Here is a 23,831-nt window from a genome sequence, read left to right as displayed (position 1 = left end):
TCATCTACATTGTTTCATGTCTTCTTAAATGGGAATGAAATATTAAAGTCCTTTCATTAAGAAGATACTGGCTAATAGGATCCAACAGTATATTAAAAGGATTATTCACTACAACTAAGTGGGATTTATTCCTTGGCTGCAAGGGTGGTTCAACATCCACAAATCAATCAGTGTGATATACCACATTAGTGAAAGAAAGTACAGGAACCATATGATACTCTCAATACATGCAGAAAACACATTTGATAAAATACAGAATCTTTTCTTGATTAAAATGCTCCACAGTGTAGGGATAGAAGAAATATACCTCAATATCATAAAAACCATCTATGAAAAGCCCACAGCAAATATCATTCTCATTTGGAAAAAACAGAGCTTTCCCCCAAAGGTCAAGAACAAGATACAGATGTTCACTATTACCACTATTGCTCAACATAATATTATAAGTACTAGCCTCAGCAATCAGACAACAAAAAGAAATAAAAGTCATCCAAATCAGCAAAAAAGAATTTAAACTTTCACTCTTAGCAGACTCTATGTAGAAAACCCAAATACTACACTGAAAAATTCTAGACCTGATACAGGAATTTAGCAAAGTGGCAGGCCATAAAACCATTGCACAGAAATCAGTTGCACTTCTATTCACTAACAACGAGACAGAAGAAAGAGAAACTAAGGAATTGATCTCATGTACAATTGCAATAAAAACCATAATATACTCAGGAATAAACCTAACCAAAGATGTAAAGGATCTGTACTCTAAAAACTATACAACACTCACGGGAAAAAAATTGAGGAAGACACAAAAGAAAATGGAAAAACATTCCATGCTCATCGACTGGAAAAACAAATATTGTCAAAATGTCTATGCTACTTCGACATTCAATGCAATCCCTATCAGAATACCACAAAGATTTTTCATATAGCTGGAACAAATAATCCTAAAATTTGTATGGAACAAGAAAAGACCCTGAAGAGCCAGAGGAATATTGAAAAAGAAAACCAAAGCTGGTGGCATCACAATTCTGGAATTCAAGCTATATTACAAAGCTGTAAACATTAACACAGTATGGTACTGGCACAAAAATAGACACATAGATCATTGCAACAAAATAGAGAACCTGATATGGACCCTCAACTCTATGGTAAACTAATCTTTGACAAATCAGGAAAGAATATTCAATGGAAAAAAGACAGTTTCTTCAACAAATGGTGTTGGGAAAACTGGACACCACATGCAAAAGAATGAAACTGGACCACTTTTTTACAATATGTCTAAAAATAAATTCAAAATGGCTGAAAGACCTAAATGTGAGACAGGAATCTATCAAAATCCTAGAGGAGAACACAGGCAGCAACCTCTTCGACCTCAGCCACGGCAACTTCTTGCTAGACACATCTCCAAAAGCAAGGGAAACAAAAGCAAAAATGAACTATTGGGACTTCGTGAAGATAAAATACTTTTGCACAACACAGAAAACAGTCAACAAAACCAAAGACAACCAATGGAATGGAAGAAAATATTTGCAAGTGTCTTATCAGATAAAGGACTAGTATCCCAAATCTATAAAGAACATCTATAAAGAACCTATCTGGGATGCTTGGGTGGCTCAGTGGTTGAACGTCGTCTGCCTTTGGCTCCGGGCTTGATCCTGGGACCGGGGATCAAGTCCTGCATGGGGCTCCTTGCTGGGAGCCTTCTTCTCCCTTTGCCTGTGTCTCTGCCTCTCTCTCTCTCTCTCTCTCTCTCTCTCTCATGAATAAATAAATAAAATCTTTAAAAAAAGAACCTATCAAACTCAACACCCCCCCCCAAAAAAAACTCTAAATAATGCAGTCAAGAAATAGGCAGAAGACATGAACAGACATTTATCCAAAAAAGACATACAAATGGCCAACAGACACTTGAAAAAATACTCAACATCGCTCACATCAGGGAAATAAAAATCAACACCACAATGAGATACCACCTCACACCAGTCAGAATGGCTAAATTAACAAGTCAGAAAACCATAGATGTTGGTGAAGATGTAGAGAAAGGCTAGCCTTCTTACACTGCTGGTAGGAATGCAAGCTGGTAAAGGCACTCTGGAGAACAGTATAGAGGTTCCTCAAAAAGTTAAAAAGAGAGCTACCCTGCAACAGAAATTGCACTACTAGGTGTCTAAAGTGCCCAATAGGAAATATATAGAGAGCATTCAAAAAATGTTTTGCATTACAACCAAAGTATTTTTAATTTGTTTTCCTGTACCAAGAATATCAGCAAGACTCTCAGAGAATATTTTTTCTTCTGATATTTTTTTTAAGATACAACCCTATGAGTCCATTGTTTTCTGCAGAAATCAGAATGAACTGGAAGATGTTGGAGTTAGAGATTAGCAGTAGACAGGATAGATATAGACCACGTCATCCAAATTCAGGCTGTTTAGGGTTGATAGTACTGTTTTAGAAAAAAAAACAAAAACAAAAACTCTCAGGTAGCAGATGATAAAGCAAAATGTGAAGAGATTTAGTGTCAGACAGACTTAAGTTTGGTTTACGTAACCTTATGAAATAGATAGCATCATTATCACCACCACTATCGATATTATTATTATCACTACTTTACAAATAAAATCAAGACTTACTAACTTGGTCACAATCACACAAAGAACATTTAATGGATCCAGGATTCAAAGCCCAGATCTTTTAAACTCTAAGGTCTTTGTTCATAATCACTGCTCTTTCCTACCCAAGCAGGAGGTAATAAGGAGCTAGGGCAGAGGCAATAGTTATGGATAAGAAGACATATCAGAGAGAAGTGTAAAAGGTAAAAGCACTTAGACCTGAGCGAGATAATGGAGAAAGAAGGATCAGACATGATTTCTAGATTTTAGCTTAGGTGACAGCACAGATCATGTGTCTCTAACCGAAAAGTGACTGGTGACAGGCACTGAGCGGGGCACTTGACAGGATGAGCACTGGGTGTTAGGCAAAATGTTGGCAAATTGAACTCCAATAAAATATACATATATACAGGGCAGCCCCAGTGGCTCAGCAGTTTAGCGCCGCCTTCAGCCCAGGGCGTGATCCTGGAGACCCGGGATCGAATCCCACGTCAGGCTCCCTGCATGGAGCCTGCTTCTCCCTCTGCCTGTGTCTCTGCCTCTCTCTCTCTCTGTGTCTCTCATGAATAAATAAATAAAATCTTAAAATATATATATATATATATACACACACAAAAAAAAAAGAAAAGAAAGGAAAAACCTGGAAGAAGAATAGATGTGGAAGGAAGAGTTTAACTTTGGCAATTTTATATTTTGTTCTAGAATATTTGGGGAGAAATCAAGATTAGAATATATATTTGAAAGTTACTGCATATGGATAATAGTGACAGATCATTCAGAAAGATGGTAAGAAAGATGGTTGTAGAATTAGGTAAAAAGAGCACTAGGACTGAACCCTGAGAAACTCATTTTCTCTAGGAATTGAGTAAGTGTGACCATGGAGGTAGAATTAACACTGGGAAAATGTAGTGTTAACAATGGTAAAAAACGAAAAAAAAAAAAAAAGAGGGAGAGAGAGAGAGAGAGAGAGAGAGATTGAGAGAGAGAGCGTGTTTAAGGAGGCAATAAGTCACCGGCAAAAAGAGATTAACAAAGGGAAAAGGAGCTGACCATGGACAAGAAAAGGAATTAACCAATGAGAAGGGCCAGCTTAAATGGGAAGTCACAGACTGAAATGGCATAAACTCACAGGATTTTGTAATCTTCTCAAACTGTATTTAGTAGTTGGATGAAAGATTTCAGAAGCTTTACAGAGCAAGAAAGGACCAAAGTGTTGAGGTTCAGGATAAAACATTTAAGTGCTGGACCATGCCTATCTAAGAGTTTACAAGAGTTTAAAATGGAGATTATATGCCAGCGGGGGGTGGAGGGGGACTAAGACTGGAAATATCTCCCTGAGTTTGAGAAGCACAGGAAGTTGAGAGCAGTGTGTGGAGTATAAGAACTTTAAATTCCACACATGAAGAAATATTTGGATGATATTAAAGTTTAGGTATAACTTTACTAGTCAGGAAATTATGTACAGTAAAAGGTAAGTTTTATAGAGTTAAGGAAGCTAAGTGTCATCATTATGCATATGGAAATCTTCCAGGAGGGAGGCTGTCCTTGTGCTGGTCAGGACAACCATGAGTTGGAGGCCAATGTCTACAATGTTTATATCAGCAACGTCTTTAATAGCCAAGCTATGGAAAGGGCCCAGATGTCTATCAATAGATGAATGGATAAAGAAGATGGTGTGTGTGTATGTATTCATATATATGCATGTGTGTATACATATACACACACACACACACACAATAGGATATTATTTGGTCACCAAAAAAAAAAAAAAAATCTTACCATTTGCAGTGATGTGGATGGAACTAGAGGGTATTATGCTAAGTGAAATAAGTCAATCAGAGAAAGACAATTATATGATTTCATGTATATGTGAAATTTAAGAAACAAAACAGAGGATCATAGGGAAAGGGAGAGAAAAATAAAATAAGACGAAGTCAGGGAGGGAGACAAGCCATAAGAGACTCTTAACTATAGAAAACAAACTGAGGGGTGCTGCAGGGAGGAGATGATTAAGGAGGTCATATGATATAATGAACAGTGGGTGTGATATGCAACTGACAGATCGATGAACTCTATCTACCCCTGAAACTAATAATACAAGATATGTTAGTTAATTGAATTTAAATGAAAAAATAATAAAATTTTAAAAATAAATTATTTAAAAGGGAAAAACAGGTTAAGAACAAGGAGAAAAAAAAAGAACAAGGAGAGAAACAGCCTATGTTATTGGGGTTCGAAAAGATCAATAATATGCCTTTCCCACTAATTTTGAACCAGTTGAGTAAGAAACAGAATATAGACAAAGGAAGATAAAAATTTCATCTTTATTAATGTTAAAGCAACCTGAGGCTGTAGCTTTAGAACTGTAGGCAAATGAAGTTCTAAAGAGTCCATGCCTATTGTACACCTCCGGTCTCAACCAATGCCATACTTGGAAAAGCACAAAGCAATGCTGGGATGGCCTACCTTTGATAGAAAACAGGCTGACATACAATTTTTTTTTAATTGAAGTTCATTTTGCCAACATATAGTGTAACATCCAGTGCTCATCCTGTCAAGTGCCCTCCTCAGTGCCCGTCACCCAGTTACCTCATCCCCTCGCCCGCTTCCCCTTCCACTACCCCTTGTTCATTTCCCAGTCTTTACTGGTAGATTCTATACCAGGACAGCAAGAGTGAGGGGAAAAGAGGAAGTGATGAGGGGGAGGGAAGAAGAAGGAAAGCAAGTAGAAGGTGGTGGGTGCATTACTACTAATCTGGTCCAAGCTTTGCATGAAATCCTGATTTTTACACACAGGTCACCTTCCTGACAGACTTCCTTGAACCACTGATAATTCTTAAAAGTGAGTTACGTGCAGAAGGAAAGGAATTTATTTGCTGGTTCCTGCCTCACTTCTGTTTTCGGTTGGGCAAAGTTTTCATGTGGGGCATTAATTCACACTTGTGAGTGGTGTTGTCTAGCTCTGGGGGCAGCTTCAGCACTTTTCTAGCTCTGCATCTAGAGTATTCTCCAGAACATCTAAATTTTGACATCCTCTTGCTTTGATTTCGCAGTCTCTTGGGAAGTATCACTTTGTTTTGAAACACCCTGAACCTATCAGTCCCACTGGGGTTCCTCACCATTGGCTGGCTGTGGGATGTGAGAGATCATTGCCAAGATGCAATCTCAATCTTGACACCACAGTTTGCTTTGTTTTCTCTGTGTGTATAAAGGACTGGTTTCTGTGAATATAAAGGGAACACAAGCTTCACTCACTAGGTTTGAGGTTAAGGGGGACTACTCTCCACGCATTTAGGGTTAAGAATTAAACATTAGATTTTCTCCAAAGAACTTCACCTTTAATAGGTGTGAGGTGATATCTCATTGTAGTTTTGATATGTATTTCCCTAATGATTAATGAAGTTGAGTACATTTTCATGTACCTGTTGGCCATTTGTATGTCTTTTTTGGTTGATGTTTATACAGGTCCTTTGCCCTTTTGTTTTTCTTTGCCTATTTTTTATATCAAGTTGTTTATCTGTATGTTTGGTGTTGAGTTGTAGGAGTTCTTAATATATTTCAGATATTAACTCCTTATCAGATATATTTTTTTGCAAATATTTTCACCCAATCCATAGATTCCCTTTTCATTATGTTGACTGTTTCCTTTGCTGTACAGAAACTTTTTAGTTTGATGTAGTCTCACTTGTTTATTTTTACTTTTCTTGCCTGAGCTTTTGGTATCATAGTATAAAAAAAAATCATTGCCAAGGCTAAGGCCAATCCCCTATATTTTTTTCTAAGAGTTTAATAGTTTAAGTATAATGTCCAATGGCTATTATCAGAAAGGTAACCAGTGTTGGTGAGGATGTAGAGAAAATGGAATGCTTGTGCCCTGTTGATAGGAACATAAATTGGTATAGCCACTGTGGAAAAACAGTATGAAGATGCCTCCAAAAATTTAAAATAGAACTACCATATGACCCAGCAATCCCTCTCTTGAGTATGTACCCAAACAAAATGAAATCAGTACCTCCAAGAGATTATTTGCACTTCCATATTCATTGTGGCATTATTCACAATACATAAGCTACAGAAACAACCTAAGTATTCATCAATGTATAAATGGGTAAAGAAATTGTGGTGTGAAAAAAAAAAGAAAAAAAAAGAAATTGTGGTGTGTACGTACAATGGAATATCAAACAACCTTTAAAAAGATCCTATCATTTGCAACATGGAAAAACCTGGAAGGATTTATGCTAAGTGAAATAAGAAAGACATAAAGAAAAAAAAAACCAGCATGTTTCACTTATATGTGTAATCTAAAAAAAGTTGAATACATAGAAAAAGAGAGTAGAATGGTGGTTACTAGGGGTGGCAAGGTTGGGGAAAGGGGAGATGCAGATCATAGGGAACAAAGTTGTAGCTATGTAGGATGAACAGGTCTAGAGATCTAATGTATAGCAGGATGACTATAGTTAATAATACTGCATTGAATATTGGAAATATGATAGAAGAGTAGATTTCAGGTATTCTCACACAAAGAAAAAATGGTAACTATGTGAGATATGTTAAATGCAATGACTGTAGTAATCATTTCTACATGTATTTGTATATCATATCATTGTTTGGTATATCTTAGATATATACCATTTTTATACAGTTTTAAATGAGAATTTAAAATTAAAAAAAGAAATCTGGGGTGCCTGGGTGGTTTAGTTGGTTAAGCACCCGACTCTTCATTTGGGCTCAGGTAGTGATCTTAGGGTTGTGAGATCCCAAGCCCCCTGTCAGGCTCCATGCTCAATGTGGAGTCTGCTTGAGAGTCTGTTTCTCCCTCTCCCTTTGCCCCTATTCCCCTCACACTTTAAATAAATAAATAAATAAATAAATAAATAAATAAATAAATAAATAAATAAATAAATAATAAAATCTTTTTAAAAAAAGAAATCTTCCCTAGAAAACTTCTCTCTTTTCTGTAATTCATATATATATATTTTATTGGAGTTCGATTTGTCAACATATAGTATAACACCCAGTGCTTTTTTGATCCTTTATATTCTTGTGATAAGTTATTTTAGTATAGTGAAACCATTTCTCTGTTATACCCTTTGAAAATCTACATCTTGGTCTTCTAGGAGTCTCATTTTGGAATTTCATTGTCTTTTGTATTTTGGTGTCCAGTCAAATATTCAAATTTGACCTGTGTTAAATTGGAGCACCACGCTTTAGAGCACGAACCTTGGAGCCAGCTAGCTGCAACCTCTAGCAGTGTAAATTGAGACAAATAACCTATCATATCTATGACTCAGCTTTATTATTTGTAAGCTACAGATAATATCATAGTACCTGACACAACTGAGTGTGAATTGCCTAAGAGTTTGATTTTAAAAATATGCCTACTAGTTGACTGATGTTCCTTGAAATTTTCCTCCCCATAAGAAAGTTCCCAGAAGGAAATTAGAATCTAGAAATTAAATTCCCCCTCTTCTTAGAAAATAAGGGACAAATAAACATAAACTTATCATTCTCTTCTTCCCCTATTTGATGTCTCAGTCACAGCCAGATGAATTTATCCTAATAGTCTGCATAGACTTGTGAACAGATATAGCCAGGCAGCACTTCACTGGAAGGTGTGTAGCACCTTTTGCAACTTGAAAGTTGATATAAAAGTGTATCACGTGTCAAAGTTCAAACTATTATGAAACTTGTAAAACTTCTCTATAGTGGCAGCATTTCCTAAAGAGAGTCAGGATTCCCACATTCCTACTGTTTTAGTGAAGATCACAAATGACTCTTCAGTGTGACAACCCAGGGATTAATCCCCAGAGCTCTCCTGATTTTCAATATCAGGAGCCCTTGACACAGCTCATCACTTCTTGAAATACTTTCATTTTCCTTGGTTTTCCTCCTGTCCACTCCTTCACAGGTTCTTATGCTGCTTACTTCTCTGTTCAACCTCTTAATTTTGAGTGTCCAGTGTTCAGTTCTTGGTTACAGTCTCTCCCCTTTATACATATACTCCCTTGAAAATCTCAGTCTTTTGACTTTATTTACCATTTTTTTGCTAACAAATTACAAATTTATGTTTCTTGCTAAGACCTCTCTCCTGATACTCAGATTTATATCCTCAACTGCCTACTCAACGGCACCACTGGGATGTCTAGTTCACATCTAAAATTGAGCTTGTCCAAATCCCTACACCATCCCTTCCCTCCATCTCCCAACCTCCCCCGCAAAAAAGCTCAGCTCTTTCTACCATCTTTTGATTTAAGTTGATAAGAATTATATCCTTCTAATTGTTTAGGCAAGATCCTTGGGTTCATCCATAAGTTCTCTTTTCTCTCGTAGCTCACATTCAAATAATTTGGAAGTCCTACTGTATCTACCTTCAAAATATGTCCAGAATCTGATTACTTCTCACTACTACTACTACTACTACCATCATTGTCTCCTGGATTCCTGCAGTCAGCTCCTAATTAGTCTTGTATTTCCACTGTCACACTCATATTCTATTTTCAGTTCAATAACCAGAATAACCATTTTAAGATGTCAGCTTATGTCACTCTTTCACTTAAAGTTTCCAATAATATTATATATATATATACCTATTCTGTACCCCAACACTTCACTTCCACTCATATGTCATACTCATGACAATAAAAAGAAAAATACAAAAATATTCATAGTATTCCTTACATGTTCATATTCTCATTATGTATTCATAGTATTCATATTCATAGTAGCTTTATTCATAAAACTCTAAACTGGAAACAAACTGGAGAAGAGATTTTTTAAAATTGTGATATATTCATACAAAGGAATAATACAGATCAAAATAGTATTAACGATAATTAGCTACTGATATATGCAATAACAGAAGTGGAAGTCAAAAATATAATGCTGAGCCAAAACACGCTAGACACAAAATACTATATACTATATAATCCTAAGTATATGAATAATAAGCATACACAGACCTAACTTATGATGATATAAATCAGAATAGTAATTGCCTGTATGGAGGTATTGGCATAGACTGAAGAACAAAGGGAAACTTTCTGTTTATAAAATGAAATATAGTAACATTCTATATCTTGATCAGGGTGGTGTTTATGCGAATATATATGTATGTGAAAATTCATTTAACTTAAGATTTTTACATTTCACTGTATATAATTTGTATTTCCATAATTTTTAAAAGGAATTCAATTTTGCTGTTGAGTCGGTCTCTAAAAACTTTACAGTAACTCGATATATTACGTACATCTTGATGTATTGTGGATTTCCTTAATGTATTACGATGCTACATTCTCCAAGCCTGTGCTCTCAAAGACCCTCACAGACACGCTTTTCACCTGCGTTTCAAATGACCTGCATTTGGTTATTTTATACTATGAGGACAGTAGCAAAAAGCTGTTTTCTGTTTGTAGAGAGACCGTGGCTATGCGTCCCTTAGCCCATGTAGTCAAAGGATAAAGGGAAATAAGAAGTAGAAATTCAGTAGATGTTTTTTTCTATCATCACTCAGAATGCCCAAAATCTCTCATACTCGAGGTCTGTGAGAGTGTTCTCTATCTGTTGACCTGCAGTTGTGCTTGAGGAGTAGAGAGTACTTAGTAGAGTTTGCTTGGCAAAGCTTTGTCCTCTATGAAAAGCTGCCCATGTGAAGTGACAGTTTCTCTTCAGAGTAAATTGTCAAGAAAGCCTCTTTCTCAAGGAGAGGAATCTCTGGCCCCACCTAACACCAGATTCCTGCTTTAGGTTCTGCTCAGGTGTGCCATCAGACTACATAGATTACTTCCTGCTAAATTCAGCTGCAGCAACCTGTAACTTCTAATGCCAGCATGTACAGATATATATGTATGACAAAATCCAGATGATGTGGACACGGGACAAGTACACAGCGGCTGAGCCCTGGGACCCCAGCCATGCCTCTGACAATTTTCGGGAGCTGGTGCATATTAAGCTGGACCAGCCCAATGTCATGTTTACATGGCTGTAAAGCTCAATGAAGTCATCGTCACACGCTCCCACGATGCCTGCCTGGTTCTACTGAACATGCCTGGCCCCCCCAAGAACAGCGAAGGTGATGAGAACTACATGGAGTTGCTGGAGGTGCTGACCGAGGGCCTTGAGTGTGTGCTATTGGTGTCTGGAGGTGGTCGTGAAGTGATCACCATCTGCTCTTGAGCTGGATATATACTTACAGCTTAGAGGGGAGGTGTCCAGGGTAACAGCCCCCTCCCAACACCAAGCTGACAGCCCTGCTTCGCCTGGACCTGTCCTGGACCCAGCTTTGCTAGGTCTCCTTGGAGACCCGGCCTGGACTGGTAACAGAGATGGATCCAAGCTTCTGCAGGACCCTGAGAGGTGTGGGGACTTCCCCCACCCAGCATCCCAGGAGGCCTGTCCTGGCTGGAGAAGACTGGGGGAGGGCTGATGTGAGATTTGAAGGCAGCCTGCCCAGGAACGCTATTTATTGCATATTTATTGTTCGGATGTCACCATCAGAGAGGAAGGGGAGGGTGACCAGGGAGGGAGTCTGGCCCAACCCACCTACTGGAAGACCTGGCTCAGGCTGCTGTGGGCAGGGACCCCCACCAAGCCAAGCTGAATGGAACTGGCCAGTTGGGGCCTGACTTTTTTCAATAAAACATTGTTTACTTTTGGGGAAAAAAAAAAAGTAAGTGCTTTAGCACATGAGGCTGTAATACTTACTTGACCTTCACTGGGCCCCCATATGATGAAGGTTTAGGATGAGGGTGGCATAAGTCCTCTCTCTGTACACAGGGAAAAACCAACAGCCAAATGCAAAAGTACCACATTATTAATGGCTTGGTGGTACATGTTAGCACTCCACCTAAAAAAGTAATTTTTCTCATTATTATGAATTGTTGATACTATTTATATAATTGAGCACTTGCTAAGTGCCATGCAAATTTGGGTATTCTTAACATAGATAATTGCCACATTTCTATGAGTTGGATTCTGTCATTATCCTTATTTTGCAAAAGACAAAAGGGAAGCTTAGAGCAATTAAGTAACTTGTTCCAACATCATTTGGCAAGTAAGTACATCAATATATGCTCTCAGCTACAGCCATGGATTTGAAACCAGCCCCTATAGAAGATCTTAGCTTTTTGTGTGACTAACAATTTTAAAGTGTCTAACAATTTTAAAATCTTTTAAACTTTGGTTTCCTTCTGAAGGTGGTGTAGAATCTTCCACCCAAATAATTGCAAGGCTTATATGAGACAATACAGGTCAAGCACCAAGGACTACACTGATACTGACATACAGTAGGTACTCAAGTAATAGTTCCTCTCAATTTTTGAAAATCAGGACATTTCATGTTTTAGAACTTCTAGTACATCTCCAGTTCTTGATTTCAAAGCACACATTAACTAGGAAACATGTATTGAGAACCATATGAATGTACCAGCACTGGGTTTGTCGTTGGCTATGACAATGAATTCACAATCTACTGTGGATGATAAATTTCTCTCCTAAAATGAAATAAAATGTGATAAATTTTATAATAAACTATATCCACAGAATACGAAGTTCTTTCAATAGCTCAGATGTCATTCCATTTGAGTCATTAATTATTCCAAAGAAAGGGGGTTTTCATCATCTTATATATTTTAAATTTTAATTTCCTTTCGGTTACATTTTTTTGCTCATTTTAGTTTGAAGACCATTTTCCTTGGTAGTGAAAATGAAAGTGAAATAGGTACTGATAGTTTACTTTTCCTTGTTATATTTGGAGTCAGGAAGACCTGATTCCAAAAACTCATTTACTGGTCATATAACCTCTGCAAATTGCCTAACTTCTCTGATCTTTGATTCTCTCTGCACAAAATGGGACTGATAAAAATGTCCCTGCAGGGTGTATTACTCTCACTGTCACATACAGTTTCTAAGCTGAGTATTGGATATGTAAGAGATATTCTTTCAACATTGTTTCCTTCTCCCATTTGCAACTATCTGAACAGTGTTTTATCCCTTTCTTGTATGTTTCTTGCTACAACATGGCTAAAATAGCATTTTTAATTTTTCTTTATAGTTTTTCTTAAGCCCAAGCTTTAGCCTTGCCGACCTGTTCTTTAGGGTTCATAATATACTTTTTTTTAAAATTTCACTTTTACCCTATGTGATCATTACCTCATAGTCTTGAAATAAAAGATCATAAAACAACTCTCTGTGTAGGTGTATTGGCTTATTTACTTATTCCATCTCATATGTCCTTATAATTTCATTTTCAGACTCACTGTTCTTTTAGAATAGGGTGCTTTTTAAAACTTACTTGCCAGAGTGCATAGCTCTCATTCTTCTTAACTTTTAAATTATATGCCCGGAACCAAAGTATAAGACATGTGTCTAAATGTGCCTATTATTCTCATTCTCAGCTATTTAGAAGCTAACGTGACCGGCTATGTCTCCCCCAAGGTTTCTATCGCATCCACACCATCCTCAAGTTCCTTCTCATATTTAGAATTGAATTCAAAGAAACAAATCCCCTTTCATTCCCTCTACTCTTTGGTGAATAAAAGCCTACCAGTAAGAAAGAATTATAATTTATCAGGCATTCTTTCACCAAAACTAGATTTGCAAGAGGTGTTTATATAGTTAAAGTCCCACAGCACTACCAAGTCTTACTCCTGAAACACTTTAAAAATAGCTTCTGGGAAGAATTGTATGAATCTTTCATCTGGCAGGCCTTTAACCAAATTAATTCTACTGGGAAATGAGCTTTCTAGGACACTGAAAGGCTGGAGGCAGAGATACTATTCAGTTGACAACTAGGCACTGAGGAATTTTGCTTTCTCCCCTGGAATAGAATATGATTTTGCTGAGTTTGAATCAAGACCAGGCAAATACTTTCTTCTATAAGAGTATAAACTATTTGTTTAAATCTCCCTGAATGAGATCAAAGCTTTGAATATAAAAGGACTAGGGCACAATGAAACTAAAGCTTCTCTGATTCGGTAGTTCTTTTTCCTGTGCAGATACCAATATCCCAGTAGCATCTTGACGTCAGGAACTCAAAGGACAAGTGTAGGTAAGTTGATATATAATATGATATCTACTCCTATGATGTGTGAATGCTTCATTTTTGATAAGATGTATTGGAAATTGTTATTTAAATAGAAACTCTTCCATTGCTGTTGTGTGAATCTCTGTGTGTGTGTGTGTGTATGTGTACACACACATGTGTGCATGGACACATGAATCTCTGCTACCAATAAATAACTCACCCCAAATGATACTATTGGTAACAGAAGTGAAGTTAGCAAGAAGATTCTCTCATGCTCCATCATCATAGTTTGCTGTTGAGAGATAGTGAAGGAAGCTGAAGGAGGAAATAGTGATCTTTGAATGCTAGTGTGGAGAGAAGATAGCCTATGGGATATCTCTAGGTTGTTCGGGGAACTTTTGTTGTGAAGCTTTATCTGCAGAATATGTCTACTGGTCCTGATCTCTAACTGGTCAGATCTAATGAATGGAGACTGAGTTGAGAGCAAGGTGGCTCAAAGCATAATTCCTTGTATGTACTCTCTTAACCATACCAGTCAAGGTACTTAAAAATCAAAATGAAGAGTAGTTTGAGGTGACTCAAGTGTCTAAAATGGATAGCCTTCTCTTAACACCTGGGATGGTGATATATGGTATGATAGATAGCACAAGGATCTACCCATGTTAGAAGCCCAATGCTTTGTTAAATTTTAGGGAAATTCTACATCACATGGTTGATTAAAACCTACCCACCAAGTCATTAAAGCCAAAGAAGGATATACAAATTATTATGTCTTTGGTGATTAAAATAAAAAGTTCAGATTATGAATATATATGTCATAATTTATATAAAGATTTGAAGTTTTGCACTAAAGTTTTCTATGGGTATAACTGTATGAAATTCCTGTACTTGCTTTTTTTATCTATTTTTATTTTTTTATTGGAGTTCAATTTTCCAACATATAGCATAACACCCAGTGCTCATCCCATCAAGTACCCCCCTCAGTGCCCGTCACCCAGTCACCCCCACCCCAGGCCCACCTCCCTTTCTACCACCCCTTGCTACCACCCCTTGTTCATTTCCCAGAGTTAGGAGTCTCTCATGTTCTGTCTCCCTCTCTGATATTGTACTTGCTTTTTTTTTTTTTAAGATTTTATTTATTTATTCATGAGAGAGAAAGAGGCAGAGACACAGGCAGAGGGAGAAGCAGGGTCCCTGTGGGGAGCCAAATAAGGAACTTGATCCCAGGACTCCGGGATCACGACCTGAGCCAAAGGCAGACGCTCAACCACTGAGCCACACGGGTGCCCCTCTGTACTTGCTTTATAAGAAAACCCCTAAGTATACCATTAACTGGATAAGTATTGAATGTTGGAATTGAATATGACATTGCAAATAAGCTATCCTATAATTTACTTGTATGTTTGCCATTCATGAGTTTTTCCTGTGAGTCAACATTTTGAACATTAAGTGAACATAGGGAAAATTTTTAATGAAATTTATCAGTGTTTAGCTTTTCAAAATGTAGTATTGGGCATAATTCTGAAATAATTCTTGATAATAATTTAGTTATAAATTTTGGTATTCAGTATTAGCCTTTGGAATTTATGTTATAAAAATATTTTAAAAACAGAGGTAAAGTTAAAAACCTCAACATAAACTCACGCCTACTTAAAAAAGGAAAATGTTCTACTTTCTCACTAAAGTGACTAGACTCTTCTGTCACCTGCTTTTTCCTGGTGATTATAAGGAACTAAATAATGTTTACTCTAGGCATTCATATTTTGGTGTCTAAATCTATTCTTTGGAGGTTAACACAACTTAAGTTTGTGAAATAAAAAAAAAGGTGGATCTAGAATATTCTTGGGAGAAAGCAAAGCTTTATGAGCATAGTGATAAAAGAGCCAATTTTAAGACTTCAATTGTCTACATTCTGAACAAAAAGAATTATAATTATGATCAAGGGAAACAAGCTTGGTGAATGAATCGTGATAAATATTAAATTATACTTTATAGGGATCAATTATATAAAATGTGTGACAAAAAAGTCATATGTACTAACTAGGCCCAATTTTTTACTGGATTACCAAAATTATAACTGTGTGTAATATGTAGAGTCTAGATGTAGGACCACCATCAAGGGTCAGTGAGGTCTTTGATCATGGTCCTTAACAAACTCAGTCTCAGGACACCTAGATAAAGAGGTATTAAGTTTGATAATTGTGATTCACTGCAGAGAAGCAGGCTTCCTAGGAACTGGATGGCTGATGTAGAGATTTTAGTGGGGTAATCTGGGCACTGAGTCTTATTTCCAAGGAATAAGTCATAATGTAGTTAATGCTGTTTGGCTTAGACAAAATACAGACTCTGTTCAATTTCTGTGATATTTTCAATAAGATATAGATTATTTAAGTTCTTCCTTAATAATGACTTTAAAGAGATTGTGGTGCAGTAAAAAAAAATTGGTATTTTCATATGTGGCAATATGTTACTTCCATTGACTGTATTCTCTCTGTTGTGTGATCCCTGTCATGAATTCTGCAGGCAAAGGAAATTGACTATTATAGGCCACTTCTCATTTCACTCTGAGAAACCCCATTCTGTCCAATAATTTTCAGCATATTTGAGTGAATAAAGAGATCTCTTAATGTAATTTTGGAGTGGGTGTGCTAATGTGGTCTCTTCTGAGAAAGAGTAACCTGCCAAAAAGGCTACATTTTTTCTCTCTCCTTTTCCTGCACAAATAACTTGCATCAAGACCTCATGATTTATACAAATATGTAGAGATTAAACAACATGCTACTGAACAACCAATGGATCAATCAGAAAATCAAAGGAGAAATTAAAAGATACATTGAGATAAATGAAAATGGAAATACAACGTGCCAGGATCTATGGAATTCAGTAAAAGCTGTTGTAAGAGGGAAGATCACAGCAATACAGGCCTACCCCCAGAAAAAAGTAAAAAGCCCAGGTAATCTAAATTTAGACTTAAAAGAACCAGAAAAAGAAGAAAAATGAAACCCACAATTAGTAGAAGGAAGGAAATAACTAAAATCAGAGTAAAAATAAATGATAAAGAGACTAAAGAGACAATAGAAAAAAGTCATTAAAATTAAGAACTGGTTCTTTGAAAAGATAAACAAAAGTGACAAATCTTTAGCTCAACTCACCAAGAAAAAGAGAGAGAATTCAAATAAATAAAATCAGAATGAGAAAGAAGTCACAACAGATACCAAAGGAATAGAAAGAACCATAAAAGGCTAAATGAACAATTATACACTAACAAGTTGGACAACCTAGAAGAAATAAAGAAGTTCAGAATCATCCAATCAGAGGTGCCTGAGTGGCTTAATCACCTGAGCATTCAACTCTTGATTTCAGCTCAGGTCATGATGTTAGAGTCTTGGAATCTAGCCCTGCATCTGGCTCCACACTCAGTGGGAGTCTGCTTGAGATTCCTTCCCTCTGCCCTCTGCCCACATACATGCACTCTCTCTCTCTCTCTCTAAAAATTAAATAAATAAATAAATAAATAAATAAATAAATAAATAAATAAATAAATAGTTTGTCTTACTAGGCTTCCTCTTAAAAAAAAAAGAAAGAAACATGTAATCTTCCCATATGAATCAGGAAGAAATAATAAATCTGAACAGGCTGATTACTACTAAAAAGATTAACCAGTAAGCAAAAATCTCCCAACAAACAAAGGCTCAGGACCAGAAGTCTTCACTGGTGAATTCTACCAAATATTCAAAGATTTAATACCTATCCTTCTCAAACTCTTCCAAAAAACTGAAGAAGAAGGAATGCTTGCAAACTCATTTTATGAGCCCAGCATTACCCTGATACCAAAACAAGACAAAGACATCATACAAAAAAAGGAAATTATAGGACAATATCTTTGATTAACATTGATGCAAAAATCTTTAGCAAAATATTAGCAAGCTGGATTCAACAATGCATTTTAAAAATCATACATCATGATCAAGTGCAATTTATTTCAGGGATACAAGTATGGTTCAACATCCACAAATCAATCAATGTGATACACCACATTAACAAAATAAAGGACAAAAATCCTATGACCATTTCAATCAATGAAGAAAAGGCACTTCATAAAATTCAACATCGATTTATGATAAAAACTCCCAACAAAGTGTTATAGAAGGAATGTACTTCAACATAATAAAGGCTATTGATGACAACCCCATAGCTAACATCATATTCAACAGAGTAAAACTGAAAGTTTTTCCCCTAAGATCATGGGAACAAGAGAAGGATGCCCACTCTCACCACTTTTCTTCAATGCAGTATTGGAAGTCCTGGACAGAGCAATTAGGCAAGAAGAATAAAATATATCCATACTGAAAAAAAGTAAAACTGTCACTCTCTGCAGATGACATGATTTTGTATATAGAATATCCTAAAGACTCTACCCAAAAACTGTTGGAATAAACAAATTCAACAAAGCTGCAGAATGTGAAATCAATATACAAAAATCAGTTGCATTTCTACACAATAATAACATACTACCAGGGCAGCCTGGGTGGCTCAGCGGTTTAGCACCACCTTCAGTCCAGGGCCTGATCCTAGAGACCCCAGATCCAGACCCGGGATCGAGTCCCACGTGGGGCTCCCTGCATGGGCCTGCTTCTCCCTCTGCCTGTGCCTCTGCCTCTCTCTCTCTCTCTCTGTCTCTCATGAATAAATAAATAAAATCTTAAAAAAAAAATAACACACTACCAGAAACTACCAATTAAGAAAACAATCCCATTTATAACTGCATTAAAAGGAATAAAATACTTAGGAATAAATTTAACCAAGTAGGTGAAAAACCTGCATATTGAAAACTATAAGACACTGACAACAATCTACAGAATTAATGCAATCTCTATATTTTTCACAGAAATAGAACAATTCTAAAATGTGTTTGGAACCATAAAATCCCACAAATAGACAAAAAAAAAATCTTGAGAAAGAAAAAGCTGGAGGCATTACACTCCCTGATTTCAAATTATTTTGTAAAGTATAATAATCAAAACAGTATGGTATTGTATAAAAAACGGATACAGAAATCAATGTAAACAGAATAGAGATCCCAAACATAAACACATGTATATTCGGGCAATTAATTTACGACAAAGGAGACGAGAATATACAATGGGACAAAGACAGTCTCTTCAATAAATGGTTTTGGGAAAATTGGAGAGCCACATACAAAAGTAGGAACTAGATCACTGTTACACCATACACAAAAATTAACTCAGAATGGATTAAGGACTTGAATATAAGACCTGAAACCATAAAATTTTTAGAACAAAACACAGGCCTTGTTGACATAGGTCTTGGTGATGATTTTTTTTATTTGACACTAAAGCAAAAGGAACAAAAGCAAAAATAAGTAATTGGTACTACATTAAACTAAAAAGCTCTTGCATGGTGAAGAAAGTCATCAATGAAACAAAAACTTAAGAGAATGGGAGAAAATAATACAATGGGAGAGGATAATTCATAAAGAACTTCTATAATTCAACATTAAAAAACAAAATGATCTAATCAAAATGGGCAGAAAACCTGAATAGACATTTTTCCAAAGAAAAAATACGGATGACCAACAGGTCCATGGAAAGATGTCCACTATCTCTAATCATCAGAGAAATACAAATCAAAACTACAATAAACCATCACCTGCCACGTGTCAGAATGCCTAATATCAAAAACGAGAAATAACAAGTGTGGTTAAGGATATGGAAAAAAAAGGACCTTCATGCATTGCTGGTGGAAATCTAAATTGCATTCACTATGGAAAACAATATAATTCCTCAAAAAATTAAAAATATAATACCATATGATCCAGTAATTTCACTACTAGGTATTTATCCAAAGAAAATGAAAACACTAATTTGAAAAGGTATGTGCACTTCAGTGTTCACTGCAGCATTGTTTACAATAGCCAAGATGTGGAAACAACCTAAATGTCCATCAATGGATAAATGGATAAAGGACATGTAGTATATACACACAATAAAATACTACTAGCCATAAAAAAGAATGAATTCTTGACTTTGCCATCCAACATGGGTGGGCCTTAAGGGTAATGCATTAAGTGAAATAAATCAGACAAAGAAAGACAAATACCATATGGTATAACTTATATGTGGAATCTAAAAAAAAAGCAAAACAAACAAACCAAAACAAAATTCATGATACGAGAACAGAATGATGGTTGTGAAATGGGAAAAGGAAGTAAAAAAGTACTTTCAATTATAAAATAGTCATTGTTATGTAATATACAGCATGGTGACTGTAGCCAATCAGATTATAGTACATACTTGAACGCTACCAACAGAGTAAATCTTAAAAGTTCTCATGACAAGAAAAAATTTTGTAACTTTGTATGGTGATATTAGGTAACTAGACAAATTGTGGTGATCATTTCCCAGTGTATGCAAATCATGATGTTGTATATCTGAAACTAATATAATGTTAGGTATATCAACTATCTAAATAAAAAAATCATGATTTAACCTAAATTTTTATCTTTTTCCATTTATTGTGCCTAAAAATTTCCCATTACATTAAGATTAGATTAAATAATACAGTTTTCAATTTCTTCATTACGAGCACTTGTTCCAAAACCATTTATATGTAATTTAGTGATCTGTCACGATGGTAGTACTATTCCTAGGGTAATAATTTTTACTGAATTAGCTTTTTAAAAGTATTTAGTTTTTATTTAAATTAGGTACACTATCATTTTTCTGCATATTGCTTTTTTCCCTAGAGTGCGATGTGAGCCCATGCTCTCACATTGTGGGTTTTTCTTATATAGTTTCTAGAATAGGACCTAGATTTGAGGATCTGGCTATTTGACTTTAAGATAAAATAATTCATCCTTCTATAGTTAAGAGAATTGGTTACTGTAATTATCCAACAAGGCAAAGGAAAGATATTGTATTAATTCCAAGTTCCACCATAAATCATTGCTTAAAGAAGTATTTAGAAGGTGAAACAAATTTATCTAATGCTCAATCATGTCATTTTCCAGGAGATAGATATTTTCTTTTTTTTTTTTTTTTTGATATTTTCATTTTAATTTCTAAGCAGAGTTTCTTTCTCTCAAATTAAACTCCACCTTTGGACAGATGGGTCTTTGCCCTGGAGCACAACTGATCACACAGCAAATGCTTAGTAGAATGAGTAATGTTATAAATCACAGTGTTTATTACCTTGATCAGATGACTAGACATGGTAGTCTTAACTGAATTCATGGTACTTTTAACTGTATTCAGTATCATACTTTCACCATTTGATAAGTAGAGATTATTCACTCTCTTAGCTGTGAAACATAAACTTTGCAGATAGCTTCAAAAACGTAAATATTTTTTGCTACTTTAACATGCATTATCATGGATTACTATAGATGACCTAGTCACAACAGTGATACCTAATCATAATATTTTTTTTCATTAAAAACTGTTGGTTTCTTTTACATGGTTCCAAATGAAATTTTATTTTATATTCTTACAGAAAAAATGAGCAATTTTATTCCTTTTTTTCATTCTGTTTACAGTTCCACTTTCAAGGCCTAATTATATGTTTAGTAAAGGCTTTATCCCAATATAAATGAAGAGTATATGATTTTTTAATCATTATACATAGGATTAAAAAGTTTACAATATATAAAAAATGGGAGATAGTTGTGAAAATTTGCTACTTATTCTTCTGCATTGGAATCAGCCAAGATATTTATCTTGACATATGTATAAATTCACCACTTGATAAACTTAACTAATTATTAACTATTTGTTTTTGCTGTCTTTTAGAATTTGTATGCCTTTTTATTGTAAAGTACAAATATCACCTGTTTTATTTTCCTTTTTAATCTTTTCATAGTACCTAGCATCTATTTCATAAGTCTGACCATAAAAATGAAGAATAAATATGAACAGCTGTTTAAATTATAGGAAATGGGTCCCTTCAAAAAGCATAGTTAAACTTGGCAGTCCTGAAGATGTCTCACTCAATTTTTTATATTTCATACAAATGCACTGAATTAAAACAAGTACCCAGGGTACACCCACAGTAAGTTCACTTTTAATAGTCTAAGTCTCTGTCAATAATCAGAATGTTTTAATCAGATACAGATATTTTTCTTTTAGCTAAAAAGACAAAATAGTCTTATGGAGGCAAAACTAAATGATTTGTGTCTATCCCAAAGACAACCAAAAACATTTTAGTCTACTTAAACTTTTATTTAAACCCAAGAAAAAAATCTCACTAAATCCTGGAAAAATATACACACATATATAATGTAAATAAATATTATCCTTGATCTGTAAATTGACTCAAAGTTAAGAAGCAAAATGATAAACATACCAATGAAAATAGGCAAAGCTATGAAGAGGCAATTTACAGAAAATATAAAACCATCCATAAGATAGATGAGAAAACATTCAATCTGCAGGTATACAAATACACAGAAGTCAAAGAAAGTATGGATAACTATTTGAACTGAGATCCATATGACTTTTTACTTTTTACCACTTAATTATGTTACACAGCAAGGTGTGTTCAAATAGCCAGAACTTCTACCAATGGTGCATATGCAAATTTGTAAAAAACTTTTGGAGGGAAATTTGCAATTTTAAATAAAAAATTTAAAATTTTATATATATGCTGTAAGGAATTTTCACACTTAGTAATTTATCCTTAGTATTTAATTAAGTTTTAATAACAAAAATGCCCTTATAGTATGGGGAACATTTTAAGTAGACTAAAAGTGGATCAAATACCTTATCATGTATCTAATCTACAGCTAATAAAATAGTGTAATAGGAGAATATGCAAAATATTATGCAAAGATATTCATGAAATAAAATAAAAAATCAAGTTACTAGTCAACATATTATCATTCAATTTTTATGTAATGAAAACCGCAGTCTACTTCTCGCTAACTACACACAGGTACACACACACACACACACACACACACACACACACACCTGACAGGACTTAATCTAAATTTTAATTGTGATAATAGTATTAAGAGTGATTTTACCTTTTTTTATGCTCATTTATATATTTTTAATTTGCATATTATCCATACATGTAAAAGAATAGTATCTTAAGGCATTAAAAAGGTGCTTCCTAAAAAAGTTTCCTTGTTGCCAATTACCCATCCCTACTATTCATTCTAATCAATAACTTTATATAGATTAACCTCAGAGGAGAGCAAATGCACCCCAGGAAAAAAAGCAAGGAGTTAACATCCTGAATACATTTTTAAAACTTATAGTAGAAACAATAAAGCAAAGTTTTCAGAAATAAAAAAAGAAAGAACAAAAGGCAAAAGAAAGAAAAAAAAACAAAAGAAAAAAGAACAGAAAAAATTTATTTATTCCCAAAGACTAGAACCTAGAGGATTTTGTGGTTAGATTAAATAAAAAATAGCCCTGATTTATTTTTCCTGCTCTGACACTTTGCAGGTTCTCCCATCAAGAGGCCAGACTTGTGACCCACTATGATCAAGGGAATGTAGCGAAAGTGGAAATGTATGAATTCTAAGCCTATGCCTCAAGAGGCATGAGCATCTGTCTCTCTCAGACTCCTGCTTCTTCCATGACAAGCCAGGTCAGCCTCCAAAAAGAGATTACATAGAGCAGGGTAAAGTCATCACAGACAACTAGCCTCCACTGATCCACTAGCAGGTCACATATGCATGAACAAGCCCAGTTAAATTTGGCTAAACCAAAGCTGCAAAAAGATCAGCTAAGCCAAGCCCTGATTGACAGAACCCATAAGAGACCCTTAATAAAAGAATAAATGTGTTTTGTTTTGTTGTCACTGATGTTTTGTGCTTGTTTGTTATGTAGTTAATCAACATGTGAGTGCCTGGGTAGCTCAGTAGTTGATCATCTGCCTTTGGCTCAGGTCATGATCCCGGGGTCCTGGGATCAAGTTCCACATTGGGCTCCTCCCAGGGAGCCTGCTTCTCATTCTGCCTATGTCTCTGCCTCTCTCTGTCTCTCATGAATAAATAAAATCTTTTAAAAAATCAATACAAATTTTAGAGCATTAGATTTGTAATATAACTTATAGGGTAAGGAAAAACATAAGGCATGCTATCACATGAGTTTTCACAGCTTTGGCATAATTACATGGTACTAGAAAAATCGCAAAAGATATAATTAGATTTTAAATGCTGATAGGTACCAAGACCA

At 35.4% G+C, this 23,831-nt stretch overlaps 1 long non-coding RNA gene across 2 annotated transcripts in view; it reads left to right on the top strand.

Moving 5' to 3' along the window:
* The window catches only part of LOC102155979, a 236,219-nt gene that overhangs the window by 164,765 nt on the left and 47,623 nt on the right, over positions 1 to 23,831 (top strand). For both annotated transcript variants that reach the window (XR_005381116.1, XR_005381117.1), the window contains exon 3: positions 13,598 to 13,650. This is a non-coding gene — a long non-coding RNA (uncharacterized LOC102155979). The remainder of the gene's footprint in view (positions 1 to 13,597; positions 13,651 to 23,831) is intronic.

Source organism: Canis lupus, chromosome 29 (genome assembly GCF_011100685.1).
Source record: "Canis lupus familiaris isolate Mischka breed German Shepherd chromosome 29, alternate assembly UU_Cfam_GSD_1.0, whole genome shotgun sequence".
NCBI classification, from domain to species: domain Eukaryota; kingdom Metazoa; phylum Chordata; class Mammalia; order Carnivora; family Canidae; genus Canis; species Canis lupus.
Note: the sequence above shows the minus strand (reverse complement) of the source record. Positions and strands in the feature narration are given on the sequence as shown.